The sequence below is a fragment of the Saccopteryx leptura genome, chromosome 3 (genome assembly GCF_036850995.1).
Source record: "Saccopteryx leptura isolate mSacLep1 chromosome 3, mSacLep1_pri_phased_curated, whole genome shotgun sequence".
NCBI lineage: Eukaryota > Metazoa > Chordata > Mammalia > Chiroptera > Emballonuridae > Saccopteryx > Saccopteryx leptura.
Genome location: NC_089505.1, coordinates 343,168,596 through 343,184,230, shown reverse-complemented (window position 1 = coordinate 343,184,230; position 15,635 = coordinate 343,168,596). Strand labels below are relative to the sequence as shown.

Below are 15,635 nucleotides of genomic sequence, written 5' to 3'. Positions count from 1 at the left end.
GAGTAGTGGGAAGGTGGAGGAGGAGGAAGAAGATGGAGGGAGGCCAGTGAAAGATATAAATCATCTTCCATAGCTAGTGATCTAGGAAGCCAATAGAGGAAAGCAGAGTCAAGATCTGGAACTTGGAGTATGCACTGAAGGACATGGAGGCAAACACCAGGGAGAAGCTGCTTCCTGTGAATAGGAATTGGAGATGGTGAGCATGGGAACAGAAAGCTGCTAAACCACATCACATGCCTTGTAGAAAAATCTGACTGTTTAAACACATACAAGATTGTTTAAAAAATTTTAAACTCCTTCAGTACCAAAATCAATTCCCTGAGATGGTAAAATATAAGAATTGTAAAAATATTTTAAACCTCCTTACCTTCATAGCCTTCTTTGAAGCCTATGTCCTATCACAACCTAGCTGGGGGTTAAAAAACAAAAACAGTGGAGAATTACATATATTAATTGGTCATGCATTCTATCAAGCTAAGAATGTGCTTTAAAAGCCAAAAAGAAAAACAATTCTGAATTGCTTTTAAAGGATAGTTCAGAAATACACAGAAGCTAGGCACAGTAAGTCATGCAAAACCCTATTTCTATGCACAATTCTCCCTTTTTCGGGCCAGTGGATTCATCATCTGAACCAATGAGAGAAGCGAGGACTCTTACAAGAATAGCTGCTTCTCGGTGTTTGTAATGCCAAGCAGCACCCGAAAGAGTCAGGAAAAGAGTGCAGACATCAACCATCAGGTATATACTACCTTCTTGATGTTTTTAAACATCTTTTCATTTTTAAGAATTTAACTGCATGAATTTTAAAGGAAGCCTTGTGGCATTACTTTACATGGAAACTAACAGCATAAATAGAAGATACAATAAAAATGAATGCTATTAAAACAAAATAGTTTTATGGGACTTCTGAAAGCTTTGTATTTTAAAGCCTACTCTTCATTAAAATGGAAGCTGTATGTGTATTGAAAGAGGTGTTAAAAACTGGCACCAGTTGATGCCTGGCTGGTGGTGCAACAGAGCTCTGACGTGAGATGCTGAGGTCCCAGGTTTGAAACCCCAAGGTCACCAGCTTGAGCATGGGGTCGCCAGTATGGGCAGGGGATGATAGACATGATTCCATAGTCACTGGCTTGAGCAAGGGGTCATTGGCTCAGCTGCAGCCCCTGGTCAAGGCACATATGAGAAGCAACCAACAAACAACTAAAGTGACAGAACTACGAGTTGATGCTTCTCAATCTCTCTCTCTCTCTCTTTCAAAAACCAAACAAGCAATCCTATCCCCACAAGAACTAGCACCAACTGAAAGTTTTTCTTTGCCTTAATAACATTGAAAGAGAACGGATTCAAATTCTTTCCATTCAGTTCAGTACATATCTATATACTACCCAGATTCTTCTTGCATAAAACCAGTTTGAGAAACACTGCTTTAGCCACAGCACCCTCCATCTTCACATTAATGTATTAGCCTCAGAGGTTCAGGGCTACCTCTGCTGTCAAAGATAACCTCAAGAGAAATTAAGGAGAAAAAAGCAGCCCCCACCACAACCTTACTTTTGAGATGGTAAAAATGAAACACAGAGAGGGATGATATTTAAGCAACGTAATCCTAGCTAACCAAAGGCTATGAAGAAACAGTGTGAACGATTACGGTAGGGCTGACAATGATCAGGTAAATACTCCAGGTAAAAACCTCAAACATATCTGTGTAAAGGAAATTCTGATGAAAGAATAAATTCATTCAACAAATAGTTACTGATTTTGTGCTTTGTGCCAGATACTGTGCTGGAAACTAGATTGTTCTTCATTGGTATGGTAATACACATCTGCAATGTTTATTTATGTACTAGCCAGAGACCATGTCTGCCACATTTACTTCTATATCCACAGCTTATAATACCGTGCTGGATATTCAACAAATGTTTTTGGGATTACTAGTGTCCTATGTGTTCCTAGAAGAAAATAATTTTTAACATGAAACTTTGTATAATTATCTGATTTAATCACTCTTCTAAACACCTGAAAATGTGACCTTATTTTGAAATTGGGTAATTACAGATGTAATTGTTTACCTTAAGATATGGTTATACTGCCTGACCAGGAGGTGGTGCAGTGGACAGAGCTTTGGATTGGGATGTGGAGGACTCAGGTTCGAAACTCTGAGGCCATTGGCTTGAGTGTGGGCTCACTAGTTTGAGCATGAGGTCTTAGACATGACCCCATGTTTGCTGGCTTGAACCCAAAAGTTGCTGGCTTGAATCCCAAGGTCGCTGGCTTGAGCTCAAGGTCACTGGTTTCAGCAAAGGGACACTTGCCCTGCTGTAGCACCCTAGTCGCGGCACATATAGAAAAGCAATCATTTGAACAACTAAGGGACCGCAACAAAGAATTGATGCTTCTCATCTCTCTCCCTTCCTGTCTGTCTGTCCCTATCGGTCCCTCTCTCTGACTCTCTGTGTGAAAAGAAAGAAAGAAAGAAAAAGAAAGAAAGAAAGAAAGAAAGAAAGAAAGAAAGAAAGAAAGAAAGAAAGAAAGAAAGAAAGAAGAAAGAAAGGAGAAAGAAAGAAAGGGAGGGAGGGAGGGAGGGAGGGAGGGAGGGAGGGAGGGAGGGAGGGAGGGAAGGAAGGAAGGAAGGAAGGAAGGAAGGAAGGAAGGAAGGAAGGAAGGAAGGAAGGAAGGAAGGAAGGAAAGAAAAGGAAGGAAGGAAGGAAGGAAGGAAGGAAGGAAGGAAGGAAGGAAGGAAGGAAGGAAAGAAAAGGAAGGAAGGAAGGAAGGAAGGAAGGAAGGAAGGAAGGAAGGAAGGAAGGAAGGAAGGAAGGAAGGAAGGAAAAGGAAGGAAGGAAGGAAGGAAAGAAAGAAAGAAAAGGAAGGAAGGAAGGAAGGAAGGAAGGAAGGAAGGAAGGAAGGAAGGAAGGAAGGAAAAGAGAGAAAGAGGTGGTCATACTGAAATAGGGTGGGTCCTCAATCCAATATGATTAGTGTCCTTAGTAAAAAAAAGAAGATGCATGAAGCCAGAGACACAGGGTAAGATAAATGCTATGTGATGATGGAGGCAGAGACCGAGTGATGCAGCTATACACCAAGGGATGCCCAGGGTTACTAACTAGCAGCACCAGAATCTAAGGAAAAAAGGTGGAAGACATTCTCTCCCTTGAGTCTACAAAGAGAGAACAGCCCTGATAATACCTTGATTTCAGACTTCTAGCCTCCAGAACTGAGAATAAATATGCTATGTCAAGCCAGCAGTTCATGGTAATTTGTCAAGGCAGTCTTAGGAAACTAACAGTATTTTTGTCTTACATATAGATACTGGTTAGATAATATAATCAAGGTTTTTTTTCCCTTTACCTTTCTAGTAATCTGGCATCACTGAAGCAAGTTTCTCCATCCTGAATGCATGTAGTGGGCATTGAGTGTGCCTGCCCAATATCATCTATTCCCTTTTTCTGGTAGCAGCAGATAGATTATCCCTTGAGGTAACGCCTTGGGCTCATTAAACAGTGTTGAGCTGTCAATCAAAATGTCCTGCTCTTCCTCAGGACATTCCCCCTCCCTTTATTCCCCCCTCCCTAATTCTAAGTCTTGAGCACAGTGACACAATTCATCCCACCAGTGTATTATCCTTTCCAAGGTCTTATTCTTCAGCACTTCCTTCAATTCCATGAACTCCTCCCTAAATATCCAATGAATCCCTTTCTGCTTAAATTAACCAGAATCAGTTTCTATTTAATTCAGTTAGGGAACTCTGACAACTACAAGCGCTAATAATAATAATAAAAATAAATAAATAAATAAATAAATAAAATTCCCTATAATATTTCATGACAAACATGATGTGTGCCTGACACCAAACACAAAACTCTTAATATTTAACATAATCAGTAGCTGTGTCTATAAAGCTATGTTAAAATATCTCCCCCAGGTTTTTCTAAAACTTCCTGAACATTCCCGCAGTGCCAGAATGGTTCTTTGTCTCTCTGGGTTGTTCATCTTATAGTTCAGATCATTAAAAACCGTATCTTCCTCTTCCTCTGCTGTACACTCAGCTGTATTACTCATCTGAAATTTTAAAACATGCTGGTAACAACTGAAAACCTCACTGCAGTGACACTTCAGTGGTATAAACAGGTACCTTCAAATCTCTTAGGCATCTAAGCTCTAAACCAGGGGTCTCAAACTCGCGGCCCGCGGGCCGCATGCGGCCCGCCGAACAATTTTGTGCGGCCCGCAGACTAATCCACGAAGTTCAAAATATTTTGGATAAAATTAAGTAAGCCTAGGGGCCTACTTGTATTTTTCATTTCTCTAGCATCCTAGCTAGATATTAGCTTAGTTAACAGCAGTTGTGATGCGAACTACAGTTTCTGGTCGTTTTGTGACACTGAAAAGTGTTGCGTAACAGTTGCCTTTTGTAGACCTAGTGCGGCCAAATGGCTGTGATCTTGCTCTGCGGCCCACATGCTGAGTTGAGTTTGAGACCCCTGCTCTAAACAGATCTGAGAGGTAATGAATGCATACTGATTCCTATAGTTTTTCATTTTTAAGTTCATTGGGCTAAAATGTATTTTCTCTCCTGCTGGAAACTATGGGGGAAACAACTGCTATACTGACATACCTCACTCATCACAAGTAGCTCGTGTTTTACAGCAGCTGAAAGATAGCTTTGAAAATGCAAGGACGTGTGACTTCATTTTCCCATTCTGAAGCATTTTAAAGTAAGGAACTTACATTTGTTTCTATTACTAAATGATTTAGATGAAAACAAGAAAATAATTTTTTTGCTCAAAGCCATTTATCATGGCGGTTAACATTCTTCTGCTAAATGTGAGATAGGTGATTGTGACAGCCTGTCACTGGGATCTATATAAAGGGTTTTAAATAGATGAGAAAAATAATCCCAGTCCATTAATACATTAATTCACAATGTAAAAGCACATTTTATCTGAGAAAACAACTGCACTTAAGAGGCTTCTGTGACAACAGCCTCAATGAGGATTCTGGAATTTTTAAATAAATATAAAGATTTAACCTATTAACCTTTCTGGAATATTTTATTAGCTGCTCACGTGTAGCCATTTGCAAACACAAAGAATTGTTTGCTGCATAACTCTTACTAGCCTTACTGTCTATTACAGTTTGGTCTGCAGATGTAAGGCCAGAAGCAAGCAAGTTTGCTCATAATCCAAGGACCTAGTTAATAATTTACATGATGACAATTACTCCTGTTGTTTTTGAGAAAACAGTTATCCTACAACCAAGTACAGTATCTAATGTAAGAAACTGTATTAATTTATTCCTATAACAAACGTTTATTTGTAGCAAAACATATCCTAGTGTCCTCACAGCCAGTCTAATGATGTATACTGTAGGAAGAGAGCTAATACACATTTATTTCATTTAATTATGAAGATTTAGATCCATCATTCGGAAGATACATTCAGTAATAGAGAAGAAAGAATTATCTAGACTTTACCTATGACTCAAATGAAATAAAACCATGACTCCAATATTTGGGTGTGGGGGACAGATAACACAGGTGCTGTGGTGGCTCCTTACTGTTTATCTGCCCATCATACATACAATACCCCTCCTCCCAAAACAATCTCCCACCTTTTCATAGGAAAACACACTTCCCAACAAGAATACACCATCCCCTGGCTACTGTGATGGAAAGAGGAGGCTCTTTACTTGATCAGAGCCAGTGAGATGTGTGTGAGGGGGACATTTTCCGGGATTTCTGAAAAGAGCAGCTTCCTCTACAAGAACTATGGAAAAACTCTCCTCTTCTTTAGTTGTGAATCCGGGAATAGGAAGAAACCCTGCAAGCCTCAGGCAGCCATCTTCGAATCCCAAGGAGAGAGCCTTTCAACAATGTAGCCAACACTTACAAGTAGAACTAAGAATAAGAAAGTGCAGTGGGAAAACAAGGAACTGGTCCCATGGTTTGAGCCCTGAATCAAGTCCCACCTGAGCCATAGTCCCTTCCTCTACTCAGTTACAATCACTAAGTCTCTCTTTCTTTTTTTTTTAACTGAAGCCACTTGAAATCAGATTTTCTGATTCTTAACAGTGCGAGAATCTGAAATGATTCAAATATAAATGATCGCTTTCAAAGGCACAGCTAAAGTGTGGTAGAACTAGCAGTGTACAAAGAAGTGAGCCAGGCGTCACACTAAGACCTTTCCTCCCCTTATCTCACTTCATCATCACAAGAATCACACCCATGACCTGGTGGATATGATTCTCAAAAGAATAGGAGATTCTCAAAAGACAGGAGCAACTGGAAAGTCAACTGATTGCCCAAGTTTTACAGCTACTAACTAAATAGGTTTTCACATTTTTATTGACTCCAAAACTTTTCAGAAAGTGACAATGGTAACAGCACTGAACTGATTTAAAACAAAAACAAAACTATTAACTCATCAACAGAATCATAAACAAGGTTCAATCTTCAATTTTCTGATCATTAATAGATATAACCCAGTTGAAGGATATAATCAATAGTGGTGTTTCTTATTTTTAGATATAAAGTTGTGCTGGATCATCCTGATCATTTAGGTGAACATCCAGGTTGAACTTCCATACAAATTTAATTAGAGATCTGTTGACTTACTATTGCCTATAGAAGACCTGGAGGATAACAACTTGAGCTGAACAGCATTTTTAAATAAACAGAAGAAACATGAATTCAACAAGAAAATAAGTGTACTCATAAGGCAGAGAAGGTCTGGATGGACAGTTTGAAAAATGCATTCTCCTGAAATAATGCATAGCGACTGCTGACCTTGAGAAAATTACTTCCTAATTCTAAATCCCCAAGATCTTATAAAATCAAAAGAAGACACCAGACTACATCACCTCCAAAATCCCTTCCTAATCTTCAATCCGCCTCCAGGGTCCTTTTTCATCCCATTCTGCTCACCCGTGGCCCTTCTGACTCCCGCAGCTCCCCCTTCTTGGACAGCAGCCATTTCAACCCAGCACTAGAAGGAAACATAAGCATTACCACTATTTAATAGGGATCTCTGTTTTGAAAATATTCCCTAAAATCAGGGGGAAAAAAACCCACAAAAAACTCCATTTCAAAGATGAGGAAATTGGAGCTCCATAATGTTAAAAAAAACAAAAACAAAAAACTCATCTAAAGTCAGAGAACTGCTAGAAAAAAAGTGGCAGATTTGACTGCAAAGCTCTGGATCCTCCTTAAACTGCTGTATCTCCTTTCTTATAATGGCTGGTGAGTGTTCTGGCTCACCAGGCACTCTTTTCCAAACACATTCATTGATTCCTAAGCCTGATCACAACATTAGTTCAAGTCAACAATGTTAAAATCAGGCTTCATAATTCAAAAGACTGAGATCTATGTTTTGGTCAGTGGGGATCCCAGACCAAATGTCAAGTAATACACATGCCCTGGGATAAAACAGGCTGCTGTCAGCACCCATACAGGCCTCCCATCTACGTCACCTTCTTTAAGAGGGCAGCGACAAGTCTAACTCACAACATTAGAAAGGATGGCATCAGCCAAATCATCCCAATATTCCGATTCCAAATGACATCTCTTCATGAATATTCCAAAGACAGAAGAGACACACTAGTTATAAAGAAGGCTGAAAGCCTCAGGAAACATTCCGGCTATTTGTTAAGATGAATAAGCATTTATAGACAAAAGTAAAACCTTCCATAAGCAAGAGAGTCGGTTTCATGCATTGCTGTTGCTCATCCTTAGCAATAAGCTAAACTGAAATAAAAACCAGTAACCCTTTGCCTTTGCTAAAGAATAAATGTCAAAACTTTGCTTTTGTCGCTCTTGTTCTTGAATTCAGCAAAGGCAACATACAGTGTCTTTTTACTCATAAGAGAAGCCACCATATTATTTCATTTTCTTACAAACAAGTATATTCTGACAGTTTAAAAAACATATATATTACCTAGTACTCAGAACAGCAAAAATGCTCACTTCTGTAATCTTTCTATTAGTCTCCACAAAACAGTGACATGGTACGATCAACCACTCACAGTATGTGTTCAAAGATTCCATTGCAAACATTATTAGGACAGTATCGATTTGAAATTCTGCTTTACTCTATCAGTGCCAGCCGACCCACTGCCTTCTACCGCCATGGTTATCAGAAGTATAAAAAGACATGCATCCATCCAACAGGTAATAGTGGAAAAGAAACCAACTCTCCTTGCTCAGATGTCAAACAAAATCAATAAGCATTTCCTAAAGAAAGAAAAAGAGAAACAAGAACTGACCCTTTCACCTCAAATTACTCACTCCCTTCTTGTCTACTCTATATAGAAATCCATGTAACTGTTTCCCCCCTAACAGATTCTTTTGCCTTCTGCATCTCACCAATTATGTTCAAAAGTATTTTCAAGAATCAGGCTATATGACTGCCCCCATTTCCTGAACATGAATATCCACCGCGTGTTTTATTTTATAGATAAGCTTTTAGAGACATATGGAAATATGTATGTTCTGCAAATGAACTTGGTTTTGCAAACTGGTTGTAATGTACAAGGCAGCTCAGCCTTGCAAATACAAGAGTCTCAGTGCCTAGAACTGAAGCTACATTTGAATTCAAATGTCTGTTGAATGTATAAACTATGATTCTCATTGGTTTAATCATATTCTTGAGCTTTCACATAGTCCGATAACAGGCGCACTCTGTCGACACCAGTGTTGCTCAGGCTAAAGTTCTGTTTTCCTCAGTTCTCTCACTATTCTCTTGGGAAAGACAGAGCCTTCCTTATGGCAACAATAAGCAACTGAACTGAACAACGAATTCAAAAATGCAAGCAGAAGAACTGAGGTTGCCGGTTGCCTTTGTGAAAAACAAGGGATCTCCCACCATCTTTCTCCAAGAGCGACACGAATCTCTGTTCCACTTTGGAAGCAGAATGGAGCTGTTTGTGTTTGTACACACAGGAGAAAAGGAGGGGTTGTTTGGTGCCCAAGAGACTGCACAGGAGTATCAAGTCTCCTCTGATGCACGAAATCCTGAGGGACTGGGGGATGGTAATGGTCAAGGATGGAGGGAATGATTATTAGAACAAGAAGGGAAGTAAACAGCCCTAATGATGATCTCTGCAGAACAAATTCTGACACCAACCAATCAACCAACCAATCAACCAATCAAAGGGATGCGGACGGGGCAGGAGAGGGTAGAAGCACTGACCACATCTCTTTAGTTTCTCTAGGCCTCAGTGTGATGAGGACAAAGCTTTTACCTAATAGATGTTCTGAGTTCCTGCAAACAATCGATATTAGAACAGTTCCCTGATCTTATTACATTTAAGGATGGAAGCTATTGTTCCTCCTCTCAAGGTAGAGTATTGTGCTACAGGCTAGAATGGTTGTTTCTCAGTACATGCCATGCTGTTGATTTTAAATTGAAACTAAATACATGAAAATTATACAGGATTCTTACCTTCCTGTGGAGATGTCCATGAATACTGATGTTTCATTCTGGAACATTTCATGAGGCTTCTAATAAATATCCAGCTAATGCTCTCTGATTCTATACGATTCCTCAGTACATGAAGAACTCTCTAGTTGTAACTTTAATTATAATTTTAAAAATTAAAACTATGTATTTAAAAAGGCAATTACCAAACAAGTTCAGTAAAAAATAAGTAGCTAAACAGTTTTTTTTTTTATCAAACATATTTATTCAATTCACATATGTATTATAGAACCTCTCATTCTAGACATTCTCAACAAGTTTTAGGAATTGTTTTGAAGACTGAAAAGACATTGTACTAGAAGGAAACATCTCTAATTTCCTTAACACAAGTGTTTTTGAACATGGGACTATTTCGCAAAGAAACTCTCTTAATATTAACTACTATTGATTTCCAAGATAGACAGACTTCCAATAGGAATATTTGAAAGTGATAGATATGTGTATTCCAAACTGCCCTCTTGATGTTCCGCTTATCTGTCAGACCTTACTGGACTATCTCCCCCAGAGACAGAGGAATTCCAAAAAGCTGACAAGCCACCCCAAGCAGGAGCATTCTGGACATACCAGGACTTTTGCCTCAGTATCCCCTCAGGCTCTATATAACTCGCCCCTAGTCTGTAACCCGGTGCACTTCTCCTGGAGTGCCCCGGCAGGTCTTTCTCCTCTAATAAAGCCTGTACATCTGGTGATGGAGTGCCGTCTCATTCTTACAGAAAGCATCTTAAAAGGACTTGCTTTTAACTCTAATCATATCTTATGAGTATGATTTCTGAACTTCAACATTATTAACATTTGAGGTCAGGTCATTCTTTGATATTATGAGTGACCACCCAGTGCCTTGCAGAATATTAGCAACAATCCTGGCTTCTGCCCATGTGAAGCCTGAGCACCCCTCTCCCCATGCTGTGACGACCAAAATCCATCTGCAGACATTGCCAGTGGCCCCTGGGGGGCAACACTGTCCCATTGGGAACCACTTTTCTAAGCGATCAATGAGATACCCCAAGGTAAGAAAAAGTGATGTCTCTTCTTCCACTCTAACATTTCTGTCATTCTGACTCATCAAGCCATTTCACCACCTTTTTCTAAATGCCTTTACCTCAGGGAAGCAGAGATTCCACTATTTCCTAAGGCATATTGGGGTTTAAGGAACAATACTCTAGGAAAATTAGTGCCAAATTAGGCTTCTGAGGATTAGGGGTCCGATCCTTTGTGTTTCCAGTGCAGGATGGAAGAATGAAGAGGGAAGAGTTTTCTCATTTCACATTAAATTTAGCATCTATAAATTAAGCCTTTACCTCCACAGGCTAATAACAGCTTCAGGTGCCTAAATTCTGCCTTTAATTGATACCCTAATCAACTTGCCCAACAATCCCTCCTCCTTGACCACCAAACAAAAAAAAAGAAGCAAACATATAATGTCATGTTTTATTTGAACAACACTCTGGGGAGAACAGAATTAATGGCTAAAATAATATTTATTTTACCTTAACCACAATTATTAATAACAATCAATAGGAAAAAAACATAGTATTAGAAGCAGAAAATTACAGCATAAGCCTTTTTATTCAAATGTTCCACCATACAGATATTCAGAAGCATGGGCATATTTCAAAGGGTAAATTTCAATAGTTACTGTACTAGAAACCGGGCCAGCCAATGTCACATGGAATAAATGAGAACATGCCTTGGCCATTAGAACTTTGCTGTCTTTACTGCTGTGTTCCTCCCTAGTAGGTGATCACTCTGCGAGACAGTCCACACAATGGCCTCGATCACTTGTTTCAAGGTTCTCATTTCCCTCCATCTGAGTCACACACACCCTCTCCCCGCCCCTGCCCTCGCCCATCCCCACACCACATCCCAGCCCCATATTTTGGACGTCCACCATTGCTTTTGATAGCTGTACACACACAATCTCAGAGCCCTCTGAAGTACTGGTAGACAGTAGGTACCGTTGTCATTTCTCTTCTTTGAGTCCTTCCACAGATGGCACAGGTTTCCAAAGTCGCCTTCACCCTCATTTCCTGTATCTGGTAAAGTCTCACTTAAAATATGGCACCAATGGGGACATAACACAGCAAGACAAGCCGGAAGGACTCTGAGAAGCTAGGGACTTGGTGACAACACCCGTGCCCTGCTTCCCACCCCCCCCACCCCCCCCAGGTTCTGATCCTGTACGCAGAAGCTTCTTCCCCCTGGCGGTTTGTGGGTGAAACCTTTCCCAGCCAAAGAGGCGTTTTTACATAAAGCTTTTTGCACTAGATGTTTTGTATGTTACTGATCTGGTCTTTTTAAGTTATGTTTATGTGTGGGCAACTCAAGGGAGATCTCCCCTCCTGGAACTGCTAAGGGCTGATCACTCTTCTGGGCTGCTCCTTCCCACTGGTCCTTTGGAGCCATCGCACTACCCGAGTCCGAGGGGCAACATCACCGCGTCACCTGCGGGGGCAGCAGAGTGAACTGCGGACTTCTGGAGCGACGCCCCAGGCAGCCAGGCAGGGGACCCTAGGATTCAGGAGCCCCTCTGACGACTGGGCACTCCCACTTCCGGCAGCGGAGGGACGGCCGCCTCTTCCACGTATGGAACCAGAGGACAAGACTGGCGTCAGGTTTGGGAGGTGCAAGGGCCAGGGAGGGGTTAGAAAGGAGCATCACTGGACGAGCAAAGAACGTGACCCTGGGGAAAGGAGGTAGAAGAAAAGTAGGAAAGCAGGTTTCCCTAAATCCCCTCCCTCTGCCGCCGGTAGAGCCCGGAATCTCCGGGCTGACTGCAGCAACACAGGCGGCCCCGGGCCGGCAATACGCGCACACACAAGCACACTCACACGCCCGGCCGCGAGTTGTACCTTGCAGACTTCTGCCTGACTTCCCCGCTCAAAATACCGCACGTCTCCAGCAAGACCACAAATCCCCGGGGCCTAGAACGGACAGCACTCCCCTCGCCCCCCTGAAGCACACAGAGTCGGACCTTACATTGCACCTCGAGAGTGCTGGGAACCACTTAAGGGAAGCCCCGGCAGCTCCCCCGAAACTGACTACCTTCCAGGCAGCCACATGAGTCCAATCTCCTTACAAGCTCAACTAGAGCGAGCCTCCGGGCGACCGAGCCAGGTAGGAGCTGTAGGAGGAGCCTGGGGTACCAAGGAACCTCTCGAGGACCGCTACTAAGTCGTATTAGGGGGGCTGCACGTAGCGTCCAACCCTTTCCTATGCCTTCCGGCCCCACCAGCAGCCCTGTCATTCCGTCCGACCCCGGCACTGCTTCCCTCTTCCCCTACACCCAAATCCCTCAGCGATTTTTCTGCTGGCCCTTCCAGGCCACTTTCTGCATCCATCCTCTGTCCAGCCGGTTCCCAACATGTAGCCTCTTGTCCTCCCTCCGTAGACCTCGATTCAAGGCTGCCTTTCTCCATCATCATATCGTCCCGTCCTGGTATTGATTCCCTAAATGATCAGAGTCCACTTGTTCTTCGGAGCCCACTGTCCCTTCAACCAGCGTCCTCTGCTCTAGTTCAAATCCGCTTTCCACACGCCCCACTTTCCTCCCATCTTCTCTCCCACCGCTCCAGCCAGGACACGCTCACCCATTACTATGCCCTCCCTATACTGCGTTCTCAGCCGTTCTCACGCTACCCCCAGAGACACCCCGCTTTCCCTCCGCGGCTGTTTCCGCCGGGCGCCCGCATCCTCAGCCCGGCCTCCCCATCCCGCACCTGCCCGCTCCCGGCCTGCCGAGTCCCTCTCTCGCCGCGCGGTCCTTCCCTCTCTCCTCGACCCTCGCCAGAGCCAGTTCAGCCCTCCTGCTTGGTCGGTTCTCTCTGCTTGAGCATCCCAGCGGCCACCGCTTTCAAACTGGCCAAGAGGCTCGCCGAAGCGCCAGCCACAGGGGACAGCAGCCAGCCGGCTCTCCCGGGCGCCAGCCGCGCCTCCAGCCCGCCAGACTGGGCTCCCCGGGGCGCCATGCCCTCGCCCCACCGCCCAACCATCTAACAAACTTACTTGCGGGTCGCCAGGAGGGGGCTGCGGTGAGCGGCGGCGGGCCCCGCGACGGCGAGTGCGCCCCTCTCGGCGGGGCTGGGCGGCGCGGCACCGGCGCTGCGCTCCTGCGGCCGCACGGTGAATGGGCTCAGCCTGACGCAGCCCGGCTCTGCCCCCGCCGCCGCCGAGGCCGCCGAGCGCTTCCAGACATGCTCAGTTCCCCGGCCAGCCCGCGTGGGTCATACCAAGAGCCAGCAGCGGCGGGGGAGACCGAAAGGAGCCGCCGGGTTGTCGCCGCCAGCTGGAGGCTACCACGCTGGGGACCGGGGAAAAGGGGGGGGGGGAGCTGCTCTGCTAAAAATAGGTCCTGCGATGGCACGGCTGGGACTTAAAGCTGCACACACCCCAGCCGCGCGCTGAGTAACGGAGACCAGAGTGCACGTCCTGCCAGGTCCCTCCCCGCACTCTGCGTCCGGCCCCGGGAAAAACGGAGCTTCCTTCGCGGCACCCGCGGGTTTCTCCGGCGCTGAGCCGGAGGCTGCCCGGATTTCGTGCTCCCTCCTTCGGTTCTCTCCGAAGAAACGGAGGAAAGTTGAGTTAAAGCGATGTTAAAAGTTCCGTCAAACGAAATTGACTCAGGCTTCTGGATAAAAATAAAAGTTTTTTGGAGGCTTAGATTTGCTGGAAGGAAAAAAGAAGAAAGGGCGACAGCCCAAAGGGGGTGGGCGGTGGGCGGTGGGCGGTGGGCAAAGGGCTGTGTAAAGCGAGCTAGAGGGGACTCTGGAAGAATTAACCAACGTCTCCCCAATAAATTCAATAAAAATAATAGTAGGGTTTGAAAGAATAAATACAATGTAGAATTCTTTTCTGGGCTTTTTGACTGCTCATTCCGCAGGATTTGGCATAGTTTGCAGGCACCCACCCTATCCGTGGTGATCTCGCTGTAGTTACCTAAAATGTTCTTCCCCACCCCAAGTTCGACCTCTACCCTTCTTCCAACCAGGCTTTTAATTGCAATAAGAAAAGGGGCGCAAACTAGCAATGGGTAGATTGTGACACCGGAACTGAAACCTGGCCCTTTCGTAACCCTTCCTAAGGAGGGGTCTGTCCTTTGCCAAGGTAGGGCTAGGATATGTCCTGCAAATTAATCTTGCAGGATATGATCTGCAAATTAACTATTTCCTGCTATTACTGTTCAGTAAATTCTATCTTAACTCCCTAAAATCAACTTTTGAAAATTTCCATCCTGTGAGGTACAAATGTTTCCTGGATGAAATTCACTCCTCACTACCACCTCAAAAGGGAATTATTATTATTCCCATTTGACAGATCAGGACATTAAAGTTCAGAGATGTTCATCTCTTGCCTTGAAAAATAATATAGTGTTGAACTCAGAGTCTGCCAGACTAGAAACTTCCATGGTTTCCTCATAACCTATTCCTCTGAAACAATAGTTACACTTGACTGAGATAGGGCTGAAGAAAATTAGGAATTATTCTTTGTGGAGTGCTAGTAATTGAAAACTGCTGATCACAGGTTTTGTTATCCATTACCCCCCCCCCCCCAACCCCCATTTTTTTCTGGGCATTCGCAGCTTAGATTTTGTAGTTTTTGGAAGTGACTATTTCATTTTTATTCATTCATTCAGAGAGAATTTACTAAGAATCTTCTAAGAGCAATTCATTCCCCTGCATGTATTTTATAATATATCACAGCTCAGATTCTTTGCTAAAGCTACTTTCTTTTGCCATTGTTACAAAATAGTAAAGTTTTGCTAAACCTACTAAGTAACATAGATGTGGTTGTTTGTTTTTTTTTTGTTTTTTTTTTAAGATTCTACTTAATTAGAAGTCCCGGGTTCGATTCCAGGCCAGGGCACACAGGAGAAGCGCCCATCTGCTTCTCCAACCCTCCCCCTCTCCTTCCTCTCTGTCTCTCTCTTCCCCTCCCGCAGCCCAGGCTCCATTGGAGCAAAGATGGCCCCGGCGCTGGGGATGGCTCCTTGGCCTCTGCCCCAGGCGCTAGAGTGGCTCTGGTCGCGGCAGAGCGACCCCCCGGAGGGGCAGAGCATCGCCCCCTGGTGGGCATAGCGTCGCCCCATGGTGGGCGTGCCGGGTGGATCCCTGTCGGGAGCATGTGGGACTCTGTCTGACTGTCTCTCCCCGTTTCCAGCTTCAGGGGGGG

The 15,635-nt window shown here is 43.9% G+C and overlaps 1 protein-coding gene across 1 annotated transcript in view; it reads right to left on the bottom strand.

The window, feature by feature from the left end:
• Positions 1–13,637, bottom strand: part of OXR1 (oxidation resistance 1) — a 507,670-nt gene extending 494,033 nt beyond the window's left edge. Inside the window, exon 1 of the mRNA XM_066379348.1 lies at positions 13,473–13,637. The gene's annotated coding sequence lies outside the window, so the exon portion shown is untranslated. The remainder of the gene's footprint in view (positions 1–13,472) is intronic.
• Between the last annotated feature and the right edge of the window lie 1,998 nt (positions 13,638–15,635).